The sequence below is a fragment of the Monodon monoceros genome, unplaced genomic scaffold (genome assembly GCF_005190385.1).
Source record: "Monodon monoceros isolate NGI ecotype Baffin Bay Population unplaced genomic scaffold, NGI_Narwhal_1 Super_Scaffold_12, whole genome shotgun sequence".
Classification (NCBI taxonomy): domain Eukaryota; kingdom Metazoa; phylum Chordata; class Mammalia; order Artiodactyla; family Monodontidae; genus Monodon; species Monodon monoceros.
Window position 1 is genome coordinate 75,232,169 of NW_021703768.1, and position 21,624 is coordinate 75,253,792.

At 40.3% G+C, this 21,624-nt stretch overlaps 1 long non-coding RNA gene across 1 annotated transcript in view; it reads right to left on the minus strand.

Moving 5' to 3' along the window:
• The window catches only part of LOC114892009, a 458,069-nt gene that overhangs the window by 147,829 nt on the left and 288,616 nt on the right, over nucleotides 1-21,624 (minus strand). Inside the window, exon 6 of the long non-coding RNA XR_003792668.1 lies at nucleotides 2,907-3,099. This is a non-coding gene — a long non-coding RNA (uncharacterized LOC114892009). The remainder of the gene's footprint in view (nucleotides 1-2,906; nucleotides 3,100-21,624) is intronic.

The following is a 21,624-nucleotide window of genomic DNA, read 5'->3' on the forward strand; positions in this document are numbered from 1 at the left end:
GTTAGTTTTAATTAAAGTTTACAATGTTGAGTACTTACTCAATATTTTTTCAGAATTCTATCATCAATACCTTCATTCTCTTTTTTGTTATCTAGATTTTGTTTACCTGTTTGTTTCTCTAGCTTTTCTATACCTTGAGAATCAGTTTTATTTTACCAACTCAAGCTAAGGCCATTTTCTACTCCTTCTCACTTTGAGGAATATAGATCTAGCCAAATTAAGATCATGCCTGTTCAAATTTTAACAATGACCCTGCAAAAGCAATTTCAAAACAATTCTTAAAATAAAATATCTGTATGAGCTATGCTCAGAAAGAATGAGAAGTGTTTAGTGTTCTTAAACCTCACATATACCAAATAAAGACATTCCAGTGAGAAAAGGGGCATCTCTGCTCTTCAGAGATCACTGGGTGATACTGGGGCTGTGTGAATTTTCATGATATTCATCATGATTTACTGACAAAGCTTGAGAAAGTCACTAACTGGAGGTTTCAAGAAATAGTCTCCAGCATTACTTAAAAAGCATTCCAACATGTTTATTTTTGCTATTTCTGGATTTTAGAAAGCTAATAAGTTAATAGAAACAGAGAACTTTACAGTTTAAGATAGCTTTAGAAACCATCTAATCAAAATTCCTCAATTTATGAGTAAGGAAACTGGGATCCAGAAGCATTAAGTGAATTGAACAAAAGGCACGTATTAAGCTGCAGAGCAGAAACTCGAATCCAGGTCTCTTGACTCCTGCTTCAGTGTTTTTCAACAACATCAAATGATCACATCAAAATCACACACACACGCATGTATAGTTGGAAAACCAGCTATATACGTGAGTCTAATAACGTTTTCAAAGATCACACATGATTTGAGCAAGCTGCTAACTCATGACCTCCATATGTGTTTCAAACAGTATAGTGGATGTGATGACATGCTGCCCAGATCTGCCCTCCAAGACTAAGCCCTCATTCCCCCAGCTTCTGGGAGAGTTGGCAGTCAACACTCTCAACAGTCTCTCTTCTGGACTTACCTTGGCCAAAGAGGGTCCAAAGTTAAAGCCCTGCATTGAGTGTCTGGGCAATACCAGCATATAAAACCCCTGCTCCCTTACCCCAAATTGGAAGCCTCCCAGGCTCCAAAGCTCCTCCTGGGCTTGGATTAGGCTTTTGTTTCCCCTGCACTGCAGTTCAACTTCTTTCTCCCCAACCCTGCTCCCTTCACCCACCCACCCACCCAGGTGTTCATCCTGCAAGCTCTACTCCCCAAAATTCTGCCTGCCCTGCAAATCTTCATCTCACAGTCAGTCTCCCAGAGAATCTGACCAGAGACATACAGCATCATGGGTAAGCGGATGGGCTCTGTAATCAGACTGCCTGGGTTTAAATCCTGGCCCCACCACTTTCCAGCTGTGTTACCTTTAAATCTCTTTTTGATACGTTTTTTTTTAAAAATAAGAGTAATATTAGAACCTACCACACAGGGCGGGTATGTATTATATGAGATAATCCATGAAGCCGTAGTGTAGTGCTTGGCACAGACTAACTGGCAGTATCAGTCAGGATGCTTAAAGGAAACAGATGGCACATTCAAAATAAAGGACTATTTACAGGGGTGTGGGCAGAGCTAAAAGAACCAATAAGGAGTGGCAAGACATCCAGGGACTAGCAACAGTGGGAAGCCAGTACCAGCCCTAGGCCGGACAGGGCAAGTAGACAAACCAATGTTACAGATACACAATGTGAGGTATACAGCCTGGAGAGAGCGGCACTGTGAAAGAGGTAACCTCCAACAGAGGCAAAGCAGGAGAGGAACTCAACTCTGCCAGACCATGAGAAGGGAGTTAGAGAATGAGGATAAATATCGTGGGTTCTTTCCCCTCCCACCCTCTGGTTTCCTGCTGGTCTGCCATTGGTCAAACACAACCAGAAGATAGAGGCAAGAGATGCTAGCAGAACCAATACATAGAAATCAGCATTCCCATCCTCCCTTCCACCGTTCCCACCCCCACACACACTCCAAAGAACAGGGCAGGGCAAAGAAGTGCAGAACTGGATCTAGAGGACAAACTGATAACAACCAGCATGGTAATCCTCAAATATTAGAGATTATTCCAATTTCTGCAATTCCTGGCATACCCTATGTTTGGAGTCTTGCTGTTCATAAAACTTCAAGTTAATCTGAAGTTTGATAAGACGGAATTGAATTTTTTCTTTTAGAAAATCAACTCATCCAACCAGTCCAACCTGCCCATTAGCACAAAATCTGGCACATAGTAGGTGCCCAACATATGTTCATGGATGATTTGACTAATTGATTTAACATAAATGAAATAAAATTTTTTATAGAAAAAGTAAAGAAAATCCTTTGGGAGATATGATTTAACTTCAACATTCACAACATGCTTTTAAGTTACTGAAGCTTTATAGAATTGTCAGGAATTGTATTCACTGACTTCCTTAAAAGAAAGTTATCAAATAAATGCAAGTTTGGATTGTTATTATTTCTCACTAATAGAATCAAAGTTTGCAAAAATAAAATTCTAAATTCTAACAAGACAGAAGACAATACTACAATACTCCTTCCCCCGAAATGATTTTATCAAAGGTAATAAAATAAATTCCACTGATGGAAAGTCCTTTTTTCACCTGGGTGAGATCTTCAAAGGACATTTCAAGGAATGGAAAAGAGAACTGCCCTCTCTCCCACAGAGGAAGAAGAGTTAGGCACCGGGGCTAGATGTGTAGCTTTGGATATGCCACCTATCCTTTCTGAGTTTCAACCTTTCCTCTACAAACCAAAAAAATAATAAAGATTTTCTACCTCAGAGGACAAAATGGGGTCATTTCAAGTGCACAGAAGTGGTGGTATAGTTTCCTATGCTTATGTGCAAACACGCAACTGCCAAGGACCTACCTGTCTACCACTGAGGAAGCTTCGATGTTGCCATGCAAGGGTGACATTTCCCACTTCCATAGGGACAATGAAAAGTTACAGAGATCCCAGAAGTGTCTCATCTCTTAACTAGACTCTGAACTCTTCCAAAGTGTGGAGCCCAGGCCTTCTCCAAGGCATTCAAGCAGGAGTTCTCAGATTGGGACGAATCTCTCTGAAAAGAAAGGATGAAAAAAAGTTGTATTGTTCAGGGAAGATGATCCACTGACTACATGAGACCCTAAAGAAAGATTAGGATCCCCTGCCGTAAGAACCATACCTAAGCAACCTCCCTAACCACAATCCACCTGCTACCCACCACCTCCCCCCATCCAGGCAATGGAGGGAGCTAGCATCCCCCTGCAGTTAACCAACACTCCACATACACTTCACAAAGGTAAAGGATGAAGTTTTTATCTGTGAATATTGTGGCTTTACTTCTGGAAGCTTGAATATCAATTTACATAATTCAGTTTTCAGCGTATGCAGTCAGTTCTCACAGTCCAATGTCCCTTTTTATTATTATTTGAGATTTTGCTAAGGCAAATCTTTTGATTGTCTGAAGGTTTGCCTGCGAGCTTTATGCAGTAGAAGTTTTAAGACAAAAGTTAACATTTATGAAAATCTCAACTCTGAATTAAATGCAATATCCAGAAAATGTTTCATTAATAAAGTAGTTCTAAGGTTTGTAAAATAAGCTAGCCTGATTTTTTAATTCAAATATAGTTAACTGGATGTTTTCACAACCTCGAAAAGCATATTTTATTCGAATTTAAATTCCTGGTTTGGGGTTTCTTAGGTAAAGAGAAGGGGAATTTCTCTTTGATTAGTGTAATGATAATAATGTTATTTAATTATTTAGCCAGCACATATATAGCATTTTCTATGGGCCAGGCATTCTTCCAAGGACTTATAGCTATTAAGTTTATTTAATCCTCAGAACAAGCATATAAGATAGGTAATATTATTATGCCCATTTTATAGATGAGAAAACTACAGCACAGAGATAGTGGTTAAGCAACATGCCCAAAGTCACATAGCTAGTAAGTGGCAGAGCCAGGATTCAAACTCAGGCAGACACAATCATAGCAGCCACAATAAAATTGAGATTACTGGGGGCTTCCGGGAAGATGGCGGAAGAGTAAGTCGCGGAGATCATCTTCCTCCCCACAGACACACCAGAAATACATCTACACGTGGAACAACTCCTACAGAACACCTACAGAACGCGGGCAGAAGACCTCAGACCTCCCAAAAGGCAAGAAACTCCCCACGTACCTGGGTAGGGCAAAAGAAAACAGAATAAACAGAGACAAAGAATAGGGACAGGGCCTGCACCAGTGGGAGGGAGCTGTGAAGGAGGAAAGGTTTACACACACTAAGAAGCCCCTTCGCGGGCGGAGACTGCGGGTGGCGGAGGGGGAAAGCTTCGGAGCCGCGGAGGAGAGCACAGCAACAGGGGTGCGGAGGGAAAAGCGAAGAGATTCCCGCACAGAGCATAAGCGGCCGAGCGGCACTCACCAGCCCGAGAAGCTTCTCAGCTCACCTGCTGGCGCGGGTGGGGTTGGGAGCTGAGGCTCCGGCTTCGGTTGGAGCACAGGGAGAGTACTGGGGTTGGTGGCGTGAACACAGCCTGCAGGGTGTTAGTGCATGACGGCTAGCCGGGAAGGAGTCCAGGAAAAGTCTGGACCTGCCGAAGAGGCAAGAGACTTTTTCTTCCCTCTTTGTTTCCGGTGGCGAGGAGAGGGGATTAAGAGCAATGCTTAAAGGAGCTCCAGAGACGGCCCGCGAGCCGCGGCTAAAAGCGCGGACCCCAGAGACGGGCATAAAACGCTAAGGCTGTTGCGGCCACCACCAAGAAGCCTGTGTGCGAGCACAGGTCGCTATCCACACCCCCCTTCCGGGGACCTGTGCAGCCCGCCACTGCCAGGGTCCCGGGATCCAGGGACACCTTCCCCGGGAGAACGCGCAGCGCGCCTCAGGCTGGTGCAACGTCACGCCGGCCTCTGCCGCCGCAGGCCCGCCCCACACTCCGTACCCCTCCCTCCCCTCGGCCTGAGTGAGCCAGAGTCCCCGAAGCAGCTGCTCCTTTAACACCATCCTGTCTGAGCGAAGAACAGACGCCCTCTGGCGACCTACACGCAGAGGCGGGGCCAAATCCAAAGCTGAGCCCCGGGAGCGGTGAGAACAAAGAAGAGAACGGGAAATCTCTCCCAGCAGCCTCAGAAGCAGCGGATTAAAGCTCCACAATCAACTTGATGTACCCTGCATCTGTGGAATACATGAATACACAACGAATCATCCCAAATTGAGGAGATGGACTTTGAGAGCAAGATTTATGATTTGTTCCTTTTCCTCTTTTTGTGAGTGTGTATGTGTATTCTTCTGTGTGAGATTTTGTCTGTATAGCTTTGCTTCCGCCATTTGTCCTAGGATTCTATCCGTCCGTTTATTTTTTTTCTTAATAATTATTCATTTTAATAACTTGATTTTATTTTATCTTATTTTATTTTACTTTATCTACTTTCTTTCTTTTTTTCCTTCCTGCCCTCCTTCCTTCCTTCCTCCCTCCCTCTCTGCCTCCCTCCCTTTCTTTCTTTCTTTCTTTCTTTCTACTTCTACTAATTCTTTCTTTCTACTTTTTCTCTCTTTTATTCTGAGATGTGTGGATGAAAGGCTCTTGGTGCTGCAGCCAGGAGTCAGTGCTGTGCCTCTGAGGTGGGAGAACCAACTTCAGGACACTGGTCCACAAGACATCTCCCAGCTCCACATAATATCAAACGGCGAAAATCTCCCAGAGATCTCCATCTAAACACCAGCAGCCAGCTTCACTCAACGTCCAGCAAGCTACAGTGCTGGACACCCTATGCCAAACAACTAGCAACACAGGAACACAACCCCACCCATTAGCAGAGAGGCTGCCTAAAATCATAATAAGTCCACAGAAACCCCAAAATACACCAACAGACGTGGACTTGCTCACCAGAAACACAAGATCCAGCCTCATCCACCAGAACACAGGCACTAGTCCCCTCCACCGGGAAGCCTACACAACCCACTGAACCAACCTTAGCCACTGGGGACAGACACCAAAAACAACGGGAATTACGAACCTGCGGCCTGCAAAAAAGAGACCCCAAACACAGTAAGATAAGCAAAATGAGAAGACAGAAAAACACACAGCAGTTGAAGGAGCAAGATAAAAACCCACCAGACCTAACAAATGAAGAGGAAATAGGCAGTCTACCTGAAACAGAATTCAGAATAATGATAGTAAAGATGATCCAAAATCTTGGAAATAGAATAGACAAAATGCAAGAAACATTTAACAAGGACCTAGAAGAACTAAAGAGGAAACAAGCAACAATGAACAACACAATAAATGAAATTAAAAATACTCTAGATGGAATCAATAGCAGAATAACTGAGGCAGAAAAACGGATAAGTGACCTGGAAGATAAAATAGTGGAAATAACTACTGCAGAGCAGAATAAAGAAAAAACAATGAAAAGAACTGAGGACAGTCTCAGAGACCTCTGGGACAACACTAAACGCACCAACATTAGAATTATAGGTGTTCCAGAAGAAGAACAGAAAAAGAAATGGACTGAGAAAATATTTGAAGAGATTATAGTTGAAAACTTCCCCGAATATGGGAAAGGAAAGAGTTAATCAAGTCCAGGAAGCACAGAGAGTCCCATACAGGATAAATCCAAGGAGAAACATGCCAAGACCAATATTAATCAAACTGTCAAAAATTAACTACAAAGAAAATATATTAAAAGCAGCAAGGGAAAGACAACAGTAACACACAAGGCAATCCCCATAAGGTTAACAGCTGATCTTTCAGCACAACTCTGCAAGCCAGAAGGGACTGGCAGACATATTTAAAGTGATGAAGGAGAAAATCCTGCAACCAAGAGTACTCTACCCAGCAAGGATCTCATTCAGATTTGATGGAGAAATTAAAACCTTTACAGACAAGCAAAAGCTGAGAGAGTTCAGCACCACCAAACCAGCTTTAAAACAAATGCTAAAGGAACTTCTCTAGACAAGAAACACAAGAGAAGGAAAAGACCTACAATAACAAACCCAAAACAATGAAGAAAATGGGAATAGGAACATACATATCGATAATTACCTAAAATGTAAATGGATTAAATGCTCCCACCAAACGACACAGACTGGCTGAATGGGTACAAAAACAAGACCCATATATATAAGCTGTCTACAAGAGACCCACTTCAGACCTAGAGACACATACAGACTGAAAGTGAGGGTATGAAAAAAGATATTCCATGCAAATGGAAACCAAAAGACAGCTGGAGTAGCAATTCTCATATCAGACAAAATAGACTTTAAAATAAAGACTATTAGTAGAGACAAAGAAGGACACTACATAATGATCAAGGGATCGATCCATGAAGAAGATATAACAATTGTAAATATTTATGCACCCAACATAGGAGCACCTCAATACATAAGGCAAATATTAACAGCCATAAAAGGGGAAATCAACTGTAACACATTCATAGTAAGGGACTTTAACACCCCACTTTCACCAATGGACAGATCATCCAAAATGAAAATAAATAAGGAAACACAAGCTTTAAATGATACATTAAACAAGATGGACTTAATTGATATTTATAAGACATTCCATCCAAAAACAACAGAATACACATTTTTCTCAAGTGCTCATGGAACACTCTCCAGGATAGATCATATCTTGGGTCACAAATCAAGCCTTGGTAAATTTAAGAAAATTGAAATTGTATCAAGTATCTTTTCCGACCACAATGCTATGAGACTAGATATCAATTACAGGAAAAGATCTGTAAAAAATACTAACAAATGGAGGCTAAACAATACACTACTTAATAACGAAGTGATCACTTAAGAAATCAAAGAGGAAATTAAAAAAAAACCTAGAAACAAATGACAATAGAGACACAATGACCCAAAACCTATGGGATGCCGCAAAAGCAGTTTTAAGAGGGAAGTTTATAGCAATACAATCCTACCTTAAGAAACAGGAAACATCTCGAATAAACAACCTAACCTTGCACCTAAAGCAATTAGAGAAAGAAGAACAAAGATACCCCAAAGTGAGCAGAAGGAAAGAAATCATAAAAATCAGATCAGAAATAAATGAAAAAGAAATGACGCAAACGATAGCAAAGATCAATAAAACTAAAAGCTGGTTCCTTGAGAAGATAAACAAAATTCATAAATCATTAGCCAGACTCACCAAGAAAAAAAGGGAGAAGACTCAAATCAATAGGATCAGAAATGAAAAAGCAGAAGTAACAACTGACACTGCAGAAATACAAAAGATCATGAGAGATTACTACAAGCAACTCTATGCCAATAAAATGGACAACCTGGCAGAAATGGACAAATTCTTAGAAATGCACAACCTGCCAAGACTGAATCAGGAAGAAACAGAAAATATGTACAGACCAATCACAAGCACTGAAATTGAAACTGTGATTAAAAATCTTCCAACAAACAAAAGCCCAGGACCAGATGGTTTCACAGCCAAATTCTATCAAACATTTAGAGAAGAGCTAACACCTATCCTTCTCAAACTCTTCCAAAATATAGCAGAAGGGGCTTCCCTGGTGGCGCAGTGGTTGAGAGTCTGCCTGCCGATGCAGGGGACATGGGTTTGTGCCCCGGTCCGGGAAGATCCCACATGCTGCGGAGCAGCTGGCCCATGAGCCATGGCTGCTGAGCCTGCGCGTGCAGAGCCTGTGCTCCACAACAGGAGAGGCCACAACAGTGAGAGGCCTGTGTACCGAAAAAATATATATATATAGCAGAGGGAGGAACACTCCCAAACTCATTCTATGAGGCCACCATCACCTTGATACCAAAACCAGACAAGGATGTCACAAAGAAAAGAAACTACAGGCCAATATCACTGATGAATATAGATGCAAAAATCCTCAACAAAATACTAGCAAACAGAATCTAACAGCACATTAAAAGGATCATACACCATGATCAAGTGGGGTTGATTCCAGGAATGCAAGGATTCTTCAATATATGCAAATCAATCAACGTGATACACCATATTAACAAATTGAAGGAGAAAAACCGTATGATCATCTCAATAAATGCAGAGAAAGCTTTCGACAAAATTCAACACCCATTTATGATAAACACCCTGCAGAAAGTAGGCATAGAGGGAACTTTCCTCAATATAATAAAGGCCATATATGACAAACCCACAGCCAACATTGTCCTCAATGGTGAAAAACTGAAAGCATTTCCACCAAGATCAGGAACAAGACAAGGTTGCCCACTCTCACCACTCTTATTCAACATAGTTTTGGAAGTTTTAGCCATAGCAATCAGAGAAGAAAAGGAAATAAAAGGAATCCAAATCGGTAAAGAAGAAGTAAAGCTGTCACTCTTTGGAGATGACTTGATACTATACATAGAGAATCCTAAAGATGCTACCAGAAAACTACTAGAGCTAATCAATGAATTTGGTAAAGTAGCAGGATACAAAATTAATGCACAGAAATCTCTGGCATTCCTTTACACTAATGATGAAAAATCTGAAAGTGAAATCAAGAACACACTCCCATTTACCACTGCAACAAAAAGAATAAAATATCTAGGAATAAACCTACCTAGGGAGACATAAGACCTGTATGCAGAAAATTATAAGACACTGATGAAAGAAATTAAAGATGATACAAATAGATGGAGAGATATACCATGTTCTTAGATTGGAAGAATCAACATTGTGAAAATGACTCTACTACCCAAAGCAACCTACAGATTCAATGCAATCCCTATCAAACTACCACTGGCATTTTTCACAGAACTAGAACGAAAAATTTCACAATTTGTATGGAAACACAAAAGACCCCGAATAGCAAAAGCAATCTTGAGAATGAAAAACGGAACGGGAGGAATCAGGCTCCCTGACTTCAGACTATACCACAAAGCTACAGTAATCAAGACAGTATGGTACTGGCACAAAAACAGAAAGATCAATGGAACAAGATAGAAAGCCCAGAGATAAACCCACGCACATATGGTCACCTTATCTTTGATAAAGGAGGCAGGAATGTACAGTGGAGAAAGGACAGCCTCTTCAATAAGTGCTGCTGGGAAAACTGGACAGGTACATGTAAAAGTAAGAGATTAGATCACTTCCTAACACCATACACAACAATAAGCTCAAAATGGATTAAAGACCTAAATGTAAGGCCAGAAACTATCAAACTCTTAGAGGAAAACATAGGCAGAACACTCTATGACATAAATCACAGCAAGATCCTTTTTGACCCACTTCCTAAAGGAATGGAAATAAAAACAAAAATAAACAGATGGGACCTAATGAAACTTAAAAGCTTTTGCACAGCAAAGGAAACCATAAACAAGACCAAAAGACAACCCTCAGAATGGGAGAAAATATTTGCAAATGAAGCAACTGACAAAGGATTAATCTCCAAAATTTATAAGCAGCTCATGCAGCTCAATAACAAGAAAAAAACAAATAACCCAATCCAAAAATGGACAGAAAACCTAAATAGACATTTCTCCAAAGAAGATATACAGACTGCCAACAAACACATGAAAGAATGCTCAACATCATTAATCATTAGAGAAATGCAAATCAAAAGTACAATGAGATATCATCTCACACCAGTCAGAATGGCCATCATCAAAAAATCTAGAAACAATAAATGCTGGAGAGGGTGTGGAGAAAAGGGAACACTCTTGCACTTCTGGTGGGAATGTGAATTGGTACAGCCACTATGGAGAACAGTATGGAGTTTCCTTAAAAAACTACAAATAGAACTACCATATGACCCAGCAATCCCACTACTGGGCATATACCCTGAGAAAACCATAATTCAAAAAGAGTCATGTACCAAAATGTTCATTGCAGCTCTATTCACAATAGCCCGGAGATGGAAACAACCTAAGTGTCCATCATCGGATGAATGGATAAAGAAGGTGTGGCGCATATATACAATGGAATATTACTCAGCCATAAAAAGAAACGAAATTGAGCTATTTGCAATGAGGTGGATAGACCTAGAGTCTGTAATACAGAGTTTAGTAAGTCAGAAAGAGAAAGACAAATACAGTATGCTAACACATATATATGGAATTTAAGGGAAAAAATGTCACGAAGAACCTAGGGGTAAGACAGGAATAAAGACACAGACCTACTAGAGAATGGACTTGAGGATATGGGGAGCAGGAAGGGTAAGCTGTGACAAAGTGAGAGAGAGGCATGGACGTATATACACTACCAAACGTAAGGTAGATAGGTAGTGGGAAGCAGCCGCATAGCACAGGGAGATCAGCTCGGTGCTTTGTGACTGCCTGGAGTGGTGTGATAGGGAGGGTGGGAGGGAGGGAGACGCAAGAGGGAAGAGATATGGGAACATATGTATATGTATAACTGATTCATTTTGTTATGAAGCAGAAACTAACACACCATTGTAAAGCAATTATACTCTAATAAAGATGTAAAATAAATAAATAAATAAATAAAATAAAATTGAGATTACTTAATAGTTATTGAATACTCACTATGTGCCTGGCATTAGGCTAGGCGTTTTCCCTACATTGTCTCATTTAGTTCTTACCATAACAGTATTAGATAGGTACTAATTTTAGCCCACTTTACAAATGAGCAAACAAGCCCAGAGTTGTTAAGTAAGTTGCCCAAGACAACACAGCTAGTAAAAGGCAGAGTCAAGACATTCCAGTCTGCTGACTCCACAGCCTGGGCTCTTCATTACCATGTATGGATGTACAGCTTAGTAAAGAGAGGTCATTAGGCTCTGTCAGGCAAAACAGTATGAAAGTTTGATAAGAGACTAAACACCCCTCAACCTGTAAGCTTCTCCTCACTTTTTGTATCATGTAACTGAAAAGGTCAAGGACGCTGGATTCTTTGGCTCCCCTCTCCTCCAACAGGTTGTGCTAAGCATGCCTTCATCTTCTAGCTGCCATCCTGGAAGTAGTTTCGTGCCTCTCTCTGAGGGACTTCAATAAGAGTGGAGGTATCCAATGTGCTATGCTCAGATATCCTGTCCATGGGCTGTGGCAATCAGAGGTGACAAGTCACAGACACCTCCCAGCTCTCACAGCAGCTGAAGTCCTACACCCCCACCTTCAGAATCCCCACTGGTTTTTCCCCCAGGAGACTGCTGTTAATCTGGTCTCCTGGCCCTGGGGGATGAGAACCTGGGCCAAGGTATGTGACAACAGAATAGCAGAAGTCAACAACACAAATAACAAAAATGCATTTCAAAGGCTCCATGCCTTACAAAGCTGTTCCATATATGTTTTGTCTCGTTTGGGCACTTGCTATGGGAATTACCTGAAACTGAAACTGGTTCTAAGAAATATTTGGTACTTCTGAGTTTTTCTATTTACTTTTGGCTTCATTATTATTATGTATTCCATTTCCTATAATGGTATTAAATTTATATTTGAACTTTTTTTGTTTACTTAGCAAGAGACTGATGCTTCCTCAAAACATACAGTATTTAATTCTACCAGGATAGTTTATGGGACAAAATATTATCATCTTGCCACAAATACTAAGTTTTGCCCTCAATTTAGATGGAATCACAAGCTTGGCTTAAATGTGGTTATAGGACTAAGCACCTGGGGTCATGAATTTCTCCAACATATATACATTGAATGACTGTGTCCACCCAAAATTCACATGTTGAAGCCCTGACTTCCAATGTCATGGTATTCAGAGATGGAGTCTTTGGGAGGTAATTAGGTTTAGATGAGATCATGAGGATGGGACTAGTGCCCTTATAAAAAGAGATGCCAGAAAGCTTGCTTACACTCTCTCCACTTCCAAACAAAGAAGAAGCCATGTGCTTTCACCAGAAACCAACCATGCTGGCACTCTGATCTGGGAATTCTAGCCTCCAGAGCTGTGAGAAAATAAATCCCTGATGTCTAAACCACCAGTCTGTGGTATTTTGTTATAGCAGTCCAAGCTAAGACAGATGTATGTACATGGACACAGTATAATAAGTATTATATATAGACACACAATATTGATAGATATTGATATACACATATCAGAAAGTGAAGAAGAAACTTGTTATTGCATAAATAAGTAGATAATAAACGACAGCACTCCAGAAGTGACAATCCAATACCTGAAGGCATTTTAGCAACAGAAATTTTTAAAGTAAGAAATCTTCTCAAAAATAGTTTGTGAGTCAGGCTCTAAAATAAGGTAGAGAGTCTAACTGAAGCAACCTCAGAAATAAGTTGGACAGAGGTGGCAGAAAAGGAGGCTGCCCAAGGAGCCTTGATAGTGGACCAAAGAGAATGGCACAGGTGGTGGAGTCTTTGCTTCAGCCTCCACTCTGAAGCCATATAAGGTAACATGTAAGTAACAGGAGGCAAGGTTTTGTGGAAGGGAGATCACCTCAGTGCTGAGGAAGAAGGAAATCCAAGTTTTCTTTTGACAACTTGGCCTTTCATGGCCTTAATGTGGCTGCTTTCCCACTGGAGTGCATGGTTGGAATAGAAGAGCAGGGCCAAAAGCCCTAGGCGCTTGCAAGCTTGGTGTCAATCTATTGAGCCCCCTGGTGAGTTAAATGGCTCAATTGAAAGGTACCTTTGGGGAGAATTATCAATGTTAGAAAAGATGGAGAACAAACCTCCATGAGCAGTTCCAAGAGAAACATTTCTACAGAGCCATAGAAAATAATGAAAGGTAAATCTGCCAGAACAAAACAGACATTTTATCCAATAAGTTTGGTATTACAATGCTTAAACAGTGAGATTTTTTAAAGACTGCTATTTGATCTTCCAAAGCCTTTGGCAAAATTAGTCAGATATCACTTTAAACTGTCTATATGAGTCAGGTGTGCGCAAGAAAAGTGATGCTACAAGCAAGGAAAGGTTAGAAAAAAAAAAAAATCCATGATGTATATACCAATTCATCCAACTTTAACAGGGGCAGATACAATTCCAATCTTAAAATTTATGACAGTTTTTTATACTTTCTTTCAGAGCTATTTTTAAATATTTTATCTGAAGTTTGATAACAAAAATATCAATTCCGTTTCTATCCTAGAACTCAAATTTCCAAGACAACTGTAGCCTATTGATACCATCAAAGCTGAGAAAACTCACAGAATTGCTGATCTTTAGGGTTGCTACATTAGACTGATCACTTTGGCTGAGAATTCAGCCAGACTGCAGAAGAAAACTTCAGATTTGGGGAGGAATGAATTATTGCCATTGAGTGATTCAAACACAAGATGAAATTGAAAACTCAAACCAGTATTTCCCTAATTTTTTTTGCTGTTATAGTTGATAAGTTCTCAGCATTCAGCATATTAGATGTTTCCGGCTGACAGAATTAGATTTCTACCTACATGGGCTCAATGGCTGGTTTGCTAATTTTCCTATTGTTGGTATTTTCTATTGAGCTGAAATAATTAATGCAAAAGACGTGGCTTTTGTGTGTGTGTGTGGTACGCGGGCCTCTCACTGTTGTGGCCTCTCCCGCTGCGGAGCACAGGCTCCGGATGCGCAGGCCTAGCAGCCATGGCTCACGGGCCCAGACGCCCCACGGCATGTGGGATCTTCCCGAACCGGGGCACGAACCCGTATCCCCTGCATCGGCAGGCAGACTCTCAACCACTGCACCACCAGGGAAGCCCAAGACGTGGCATTTTTGAACTTTAAAACTTGGAGGTCGGCTTGCATCATTATTTTGGAGCTATTAAATCCAGGAAAAACCTGGGGCCCTTCCTCGTGAAGGGACTTCACGTGGACTTTTTTTTTTAATCAAGCTGGGTAGAGAGAATGATGAACCAGTGCCAAACTGGAAGAAGTTTTCACTAACATTTATCTAGTGTTTACTCTGTAGCAGACATAGCCTAATCCCTCACTCATAATTCTAAAATTCAAAAACCTTTGTCAACCAGGTTTTTTTGTAACTCAATTGGCAGCAAAACTTGACCAAACTCATTTTGCGGCAAACTCTGATCTGATTTTAGAAGGCGTTAATGTCTGATTACTAATCAGTGCCCTAGACTCCATTGGGGGTATTATGTAATATATGGTATATTATGTAACATATAAATATGATCACATGTACCATATTACCTTCCTAAAATCTAAAATGTTCTCAGTTCCAAAACACATGTGGCCCAAATTATTTCAAGTAAGGAAAGTCTCACACAATTATCTAAAGTAAGCATTTCTAATATTCCTAATTCATAGATAGGAAAACTGAGAAAAAGAGAGTGTAAACATATTGCCTAAGGTGACATATATAATAAGAGGTAGATCTGAGATTTGAACCCAGGCAGTCTGGCTTCAGAATCTATGCTCTTAATTGCTGCACCACTATGCCACCTTTAGTCATCTGCTAATGGGGTACCTTTAAGAAAAATTTTTTTGTTTGTATTATATAGAGATTTGAAAGCAAAAAAGAGAGAGGATATATTATCCTTAGATATGATAAACAGCCTCCTCTGTCTTTATCAGCCAGGATCCAGCTAGGAAAACAGTATCCATCCCAGGTGGACAAATGTCAAGGGAATTTAAAATGGGGAACCAGTTACAAAGTTATAGGAAGAATCTAAAGGCCTAAAAGGGGACTATGAGGCAACCAGAATTTAGCAAGACTCAGAAAGCTATCACTACCTCTAGGGCTGAAATAGCAAAGGGAGAAGGTAGCCTTACCAAAAGCCAGGAGCCAAGGTCAACAAGAGTTGTTGACACCAGGGACTGAGGTGCTGTCCTACAAAAGCAGTAGTCAATGTCCTGAAGGATGAGGATCAAAGCAAAAATGATAGGGAAAAGTATCCTGGCTTCTCCTTTTCTTCTGCCCTCCAATCCCCCTTAAGAATCTCCATTGTCTATACCTAGCTAGAAGCCAATTAGCAACGGAGCCTAAAAAATGAGGTCAACCCTCTATGCTACAGAGTGGAGCAGAGAGAAAGAGCAAAAAATTCAGATTGGAGGGCACGTGATCAAATGACTATTACCCATGAGGTTGAGAGTGAAAATATCGGAGAACAGATTAAGGATTGGTCTGAAAAGATTTAACAGGTGATTGCAAAGACAAACCCTAAAAAAAGTTTTTTCCACATTTAATTAAATAATATATTAAGGACCTTCTTTATACCAAGTATGATCAGTGATGAAATGTAAGCTTCTAGAGGGCAGAATATTAACATTAAATTTTTAACAAAAATAAAATTTAAGCAACATATAGCGTCTTGAACCTGAGTACAAGGAGTCAATTGTATGACATAAGAAGAGGGCTATCTCAGCAGCATGTACAGAAAAGGACTTAGAGGCTTAGCCAACAGTAAGGTTTATGAGTCAACAAGACAAAGTGACTCTTAGAAAAATCAAATTGAACCTTGGACGGCATTAGTTAAAGCAAGGTATTAAAACATCGTAGGTGGTATTCCTATCATAAACCGGTCAGATCATCTTGGAATGACTTCTGGTCTTCCAGTTATAACTTTATGAGGGATATAAGTCAACCAAATTATGCACAAAAGATAAAGAAGTAAAGCCGCACAAAACCATGTTCTATAAGCAAAAATTGAAAAGCCTGGAAATCTTTAACCTGGAGGAATAACAGGGTAGGAAGGTACATAAACACACATTTCAAATAATTTAAGAAATAGGTACAGGGGTGTTATCAACCGCCCATCTACGCCACTTGAAACAGGTGCTGCCTCTACCACCATCCTGCATCCTAGATACCAATGAAATGGCCATGCTTTATATCACACAACACCATTCCGATCAAGGTGGACTAGTAGTTGACATATGACTATCACTGAAAGGCAGCCAGTCCATAAGCCAGCCACCTATGCCAGCACCTGGAGTAAAAAGGTAAGCTGGACCTCACTCTCCCTAAATGGGAATTTGTATTAGAAAACACAGAAAGACTGAACCAGTTAGTAATAAAGGCAAAAGCTAAAAGGAAGCCAGCAGACAGAGTTGGCCCATGGTAAACTAAGACCATGTGTCAACTAAGATGATGAGAGAACAACACACTTTGTGAACAAAGTTCAGCAGCAGAGGTAAGAAAACAGAGCATATTTCAGAGGGCGGCCAATGTGCTGAGAGAGAGAGAGAGAGATCCTGGAACACTGATTCTGTTCCTGCTATCTTCTCTCTCTTTTTTTCCATTCCATGTGAATCCTTATAATAAACTCCCTTTTTCTTAAGGTAACACATGTGAGCTTCTGCCCTTACAAATAACTAAACACTAAACCAAACAGTTCTAAGAAAAATGAATTAAACCAGTCTTGAGGGATAAACACCACTTGGGGGAAGCTCCAGAGAGACTGCTTTCTTTCTAGCAGTCCATGAGTGTGGAACGGCTGCCTCAAGAAACAGTTTTGTCTAGCATGGAGAAGTCTAAGCACAAACATCCAGGCACACGGTGAGGACCTCAGCCTATCAGGCAGTGCCTGACTGAATAGCTTTCAAGGCTCTTCTAGTTCTGAGACTACACCCTGTGATTCTAGGTGGAAATTTCTATATCTTGAGGTAATAGAGATGGCTTTCACAATCTAAGAAAAGCATAACCTTCTAAAATAGAACTGCCTTTTGTTTTTCAGTTAGAATATTTTTCCACCCAGTGTTTTACCATTTTGAGCTTCCTTTCTTTCCAATAGAAAATGACAAGCCCAACTACAATTTCAAGTTCAGTAAATAATGTCTTAAGTGGTTTTGGTTTTGAGAAAAAGAACAGGTCATTTTGGCACTGATTTTTTTCCATTAATTTTTAAATTCACGTGTATTTTTCAGTAAATTTAGTTCATATGATTTAGATTTATTTACACTTAGCTCCCTAAAATGTGCGGTTAGCAATCTGATGACTATGCACCTTCTAATTAGTCTGTCTCAGAACCAGAAAGTCATGCGTTGCCAACACGACCAAAGTGAAATCCAGCTGACACAAATTTGGATACAAATCGAAAAAGCCATAAAATTCAAGACCATTCTAAACTTGGCAATAAAAGTTCTCTTGTTCACAGGAGTTATAGACAAAACAAGTTCCAAGTATAAAGTACTTAACAAATTTTTCATGCAAACATGTGGCACACAGATAAATGGCAGTGGGACAGCTGCCTCTCTCATTGTTCTGCTACCATGGTTACCTTGTGATCAACTTGTGATTACAAGGGGTGCTGCTTCACGTGAGGTTGTGTCTGCATCCCTATGAATCCGGGACCTAGTCGAGAAAGCCAGTCAACTGGTTGTTGAGCAGAGTGTAAACTAAACCACTCACAGTAGATAGAATGTTTCTCATTCATAGAATTAGATAATGTTGAGAGGAATAGGAACTTTCGAGAAGGATCTTGGCCAACGCTTCACTTTACTAACGTGTTTTAAATGATTGGTTTGACATTCTATGTACATAACCTTTAAAATTCAAATGACATTGGTCCAGGCACAAGTTTAATTATAAAACTCAAAGCACATATGGAGCAGAGAACATTTTCTAGGGAAACCTAGAGAATTGTTTTATGGATTTCTTTCTTTTTCACTTATTCTTGAGACCCACAATATGAAAATAGGTTTCCTCCTTAAAATGTGTTAGAAAGAGTGATAACACTACTGAGGTATATAAAATGTACATTTTATATACAATTTATGTTGATAAAAATTCTAAACCTGCTTCAACATATCTCTATGTGCCAGTTTTCTACAAGCCAACATTTCATAAATCATATTCAAAACAAATACCCAAAATACATAACTTACATAATTAAACACTTACATATTAAATTTATACACAGCCATAATCTCTCCAATTTAAAGATATTTATCCATGCCAGGGTCTATGCACTCAGCAACAGTTGGGAAAAAATAAATAAATCCTTAACCAGAAGTCCTTTCCTTAGTGAGTTCACTGGTTAAAGGTTTGAGGCCACTGCCCTGTGTCTCCTTGGGCACCCTGCAAGTTAGAGACAGGGGCCTGAGGTAGTCCTACTTGTTGATCTTTCTCTCCCAGAAGTCTCTGATTATCCCACCCCGTTTATAAGCTTTAGTCTTTGCTCATTGAGTTTCTTCTAACTACTGAGATAGAAGATGGCCCATCAGGCTTGGATAGCCATTATCCTGACCCTCCAACAAATATCTTTCATTTTCTATGTCACTCATCATCCTCTGAGAAATCTGGTTGATCCTCACCATAAAACAAAGAGGAAGTACAATCTCAAAAGATTCAGTGGTTCTTGAGACATCTTCCTTCTTTTCCGTAATTTAAAAAATATTTCCTATTTAATGTCCTCTTCCCTGGGAAATTCCTCATTCTCCCCAAACCACTGGTCTTTCCCTCCATCTACCGGAACTGTACCTCATACTTCGGGACCCTACTTAAGTCTCATCTACTCTAGGAACCCTTCCCTGATCCTCCAGCTCTCTGTGATCCACCCCTGCTTTGAACCTCTAAAGTGCATACTCTCTACAACCCAGTTGCAGGCCCATGTTGTGTATAAGCTTAGATTTACTTGAATTGTTTCATCTATTGGCCTTATCTTCCCAAGTAGATTAGAGACTCCCAAGAAGAGCAAATTATGCTTTATACTATTTTCACATTCCTACAGTGATCAGCAGATTGCACAACCCAAAGTAGGAGTCACATATCAGTTAATGGATTGATAAATATTGATAAATATTACAGTCCATGTCTACTTTACAAGTGATAATAAAGCAACTATTTTTATATTGCTGCAACTAGCTAGAGAAGATTCATTTCCTTTAAAATTACCATCTATAAAACCATAAATAAACTTTGCTTAAAAATCATTCCTTCTAATAATAGACTAGTTTAGATAACAAGTATATAAGGTGCTCATCCCTGCCTTCCAGGAGCTCACATTCTCATGAGAGAGACATGTCAATAAATGAAGATGCAATGTGAAAAATGCTCCCAAAGAGGCAAGGTCCCACATGAAAGGACAGAGGTAAAGGAGTAACTTTCAGAGGTTTCTAATCAAACTCTACAATGTAATGATTACAGTCCCACACAACTTTGTGGATACAAATTCTGAACTCATTTTTTTTTCCATTTATCCTTACTGTATAAAACCAGAGTGCTTAAACAGTAAGATTCATCATTTTTATTGAACTTCATAGCAAAATAGGCAGTTCGATAAGAAATAACTTTGAAATAAAAAAAAATTTAAGGTAAATTATATTTGAAGAATGTAAATTTGGGAAAATATACTATATGAAGTCATAGTAATGAAAGTATAGTTAGCCTTTTATTCAAATTAAAAGGCACACTCACCTGCAGCATCTGTTTACTTCAATCACATTATTTACTGTAGTTTTGCCTTTTCATGCCTGTGCAATTCCTTGTACATATGCCCGAGGACTGGCAGAGATTCAGCTGGCTTTTATTCAGCTCTATCTTTTGGTAAAAATTAGTGTAGCATGGAAACACTGTCTTTACTTATTTTGCCATCTTAATGTTACATGACAATGTCAGATCAGTGTACACATCAACTGTGTGTCTCAAAACTCTTTGAGCTTTCATGAATGCTCTTTTTCACAACTCCCTTTCACATTTCAGGATTTTATTATCCTTGTTATCTTTGTATAAAAATATGATAATTAGATTTCATTTTCTTTCAGAAGAGAGTGGAATAGAGCTCTGACATAACTTGCTTTGAACAAGTTCAGATGATAAGTAGTGTCTGGTAGCAGAGGAAAGCAGTAAGATTTACGGATCTGGAAAAGAAATTTAGAAGAGTCATTTCAATAAAGAGTGGTACAAAGTAGAAGTAGAAACAAGTACAAGATCTAGAGAGGAAAAAAAGAAAATGGGTATCATCTCTTCTTGAGTTTTCTCAATTATGGTTGATAGTTGAAGCAAAAATAATAATACTACCTGATGTGGTTCTAAGTGTGTATAGAAGATATACTGAAGACAATTATATTACAAAGGAAAATAGGAGTGGCTACCTAATATCAGATAAAGTAGACTTCAGAGTAAAGAAAATCACCAGAGACAAGAGGGACATTAAACAATGACAAAAAGTCAAACTACCAAAAATGTATACCAATCCTAAATATGTATTCACCAAACAGCAGAGCTGCAGAAAATGTGAAGCAAAAACTGGTGGAGCGGGCTTCCGGGAAGATGGCGGAAGAGTATGATGCGGAGATCACCTTCCTCCCCACAGATACACCAGAAATACACCTACACGTGGAACAACTCCTACAGAACACCCACTGAACGCTGGCAGAAGACCTCACACCTCCCAAAAGGCAAGAAACTCCCCACGTACCTGGGTAGGGCAAAAGAAAAAACAGAGACAAAAGAGTAGGGACAGGACCTGCACCAGTGGGAGGGAGCTGTGAAGGAGGAAAGGTTTACACACACTAGGAAGCCCCTTCACGGGCGGAGACTGCGGGTGGCAGAGGGGGGAGCTTCGGAGCCGCGGAGGAGAGCACAGCAACAGGGGTGCGGAAGGCAAAGCGGAGAGATTCCCGCACAGAGGATCAGGGCCGACCGGCACTCATCAGCCCGAGAGGCTTGTCTGCTCACCCGCAGGGGCGGGCGGGGCTGCGAGCTGAGGCTCGGGCTTCGGTCGGATCCCAGGGAGAGGACTGGGGTTGGCGGCGTGAACACAGCCTGCAGGGGTTAGTGCACCACGGCTAGCCGGCAGGGAGTCCGGGG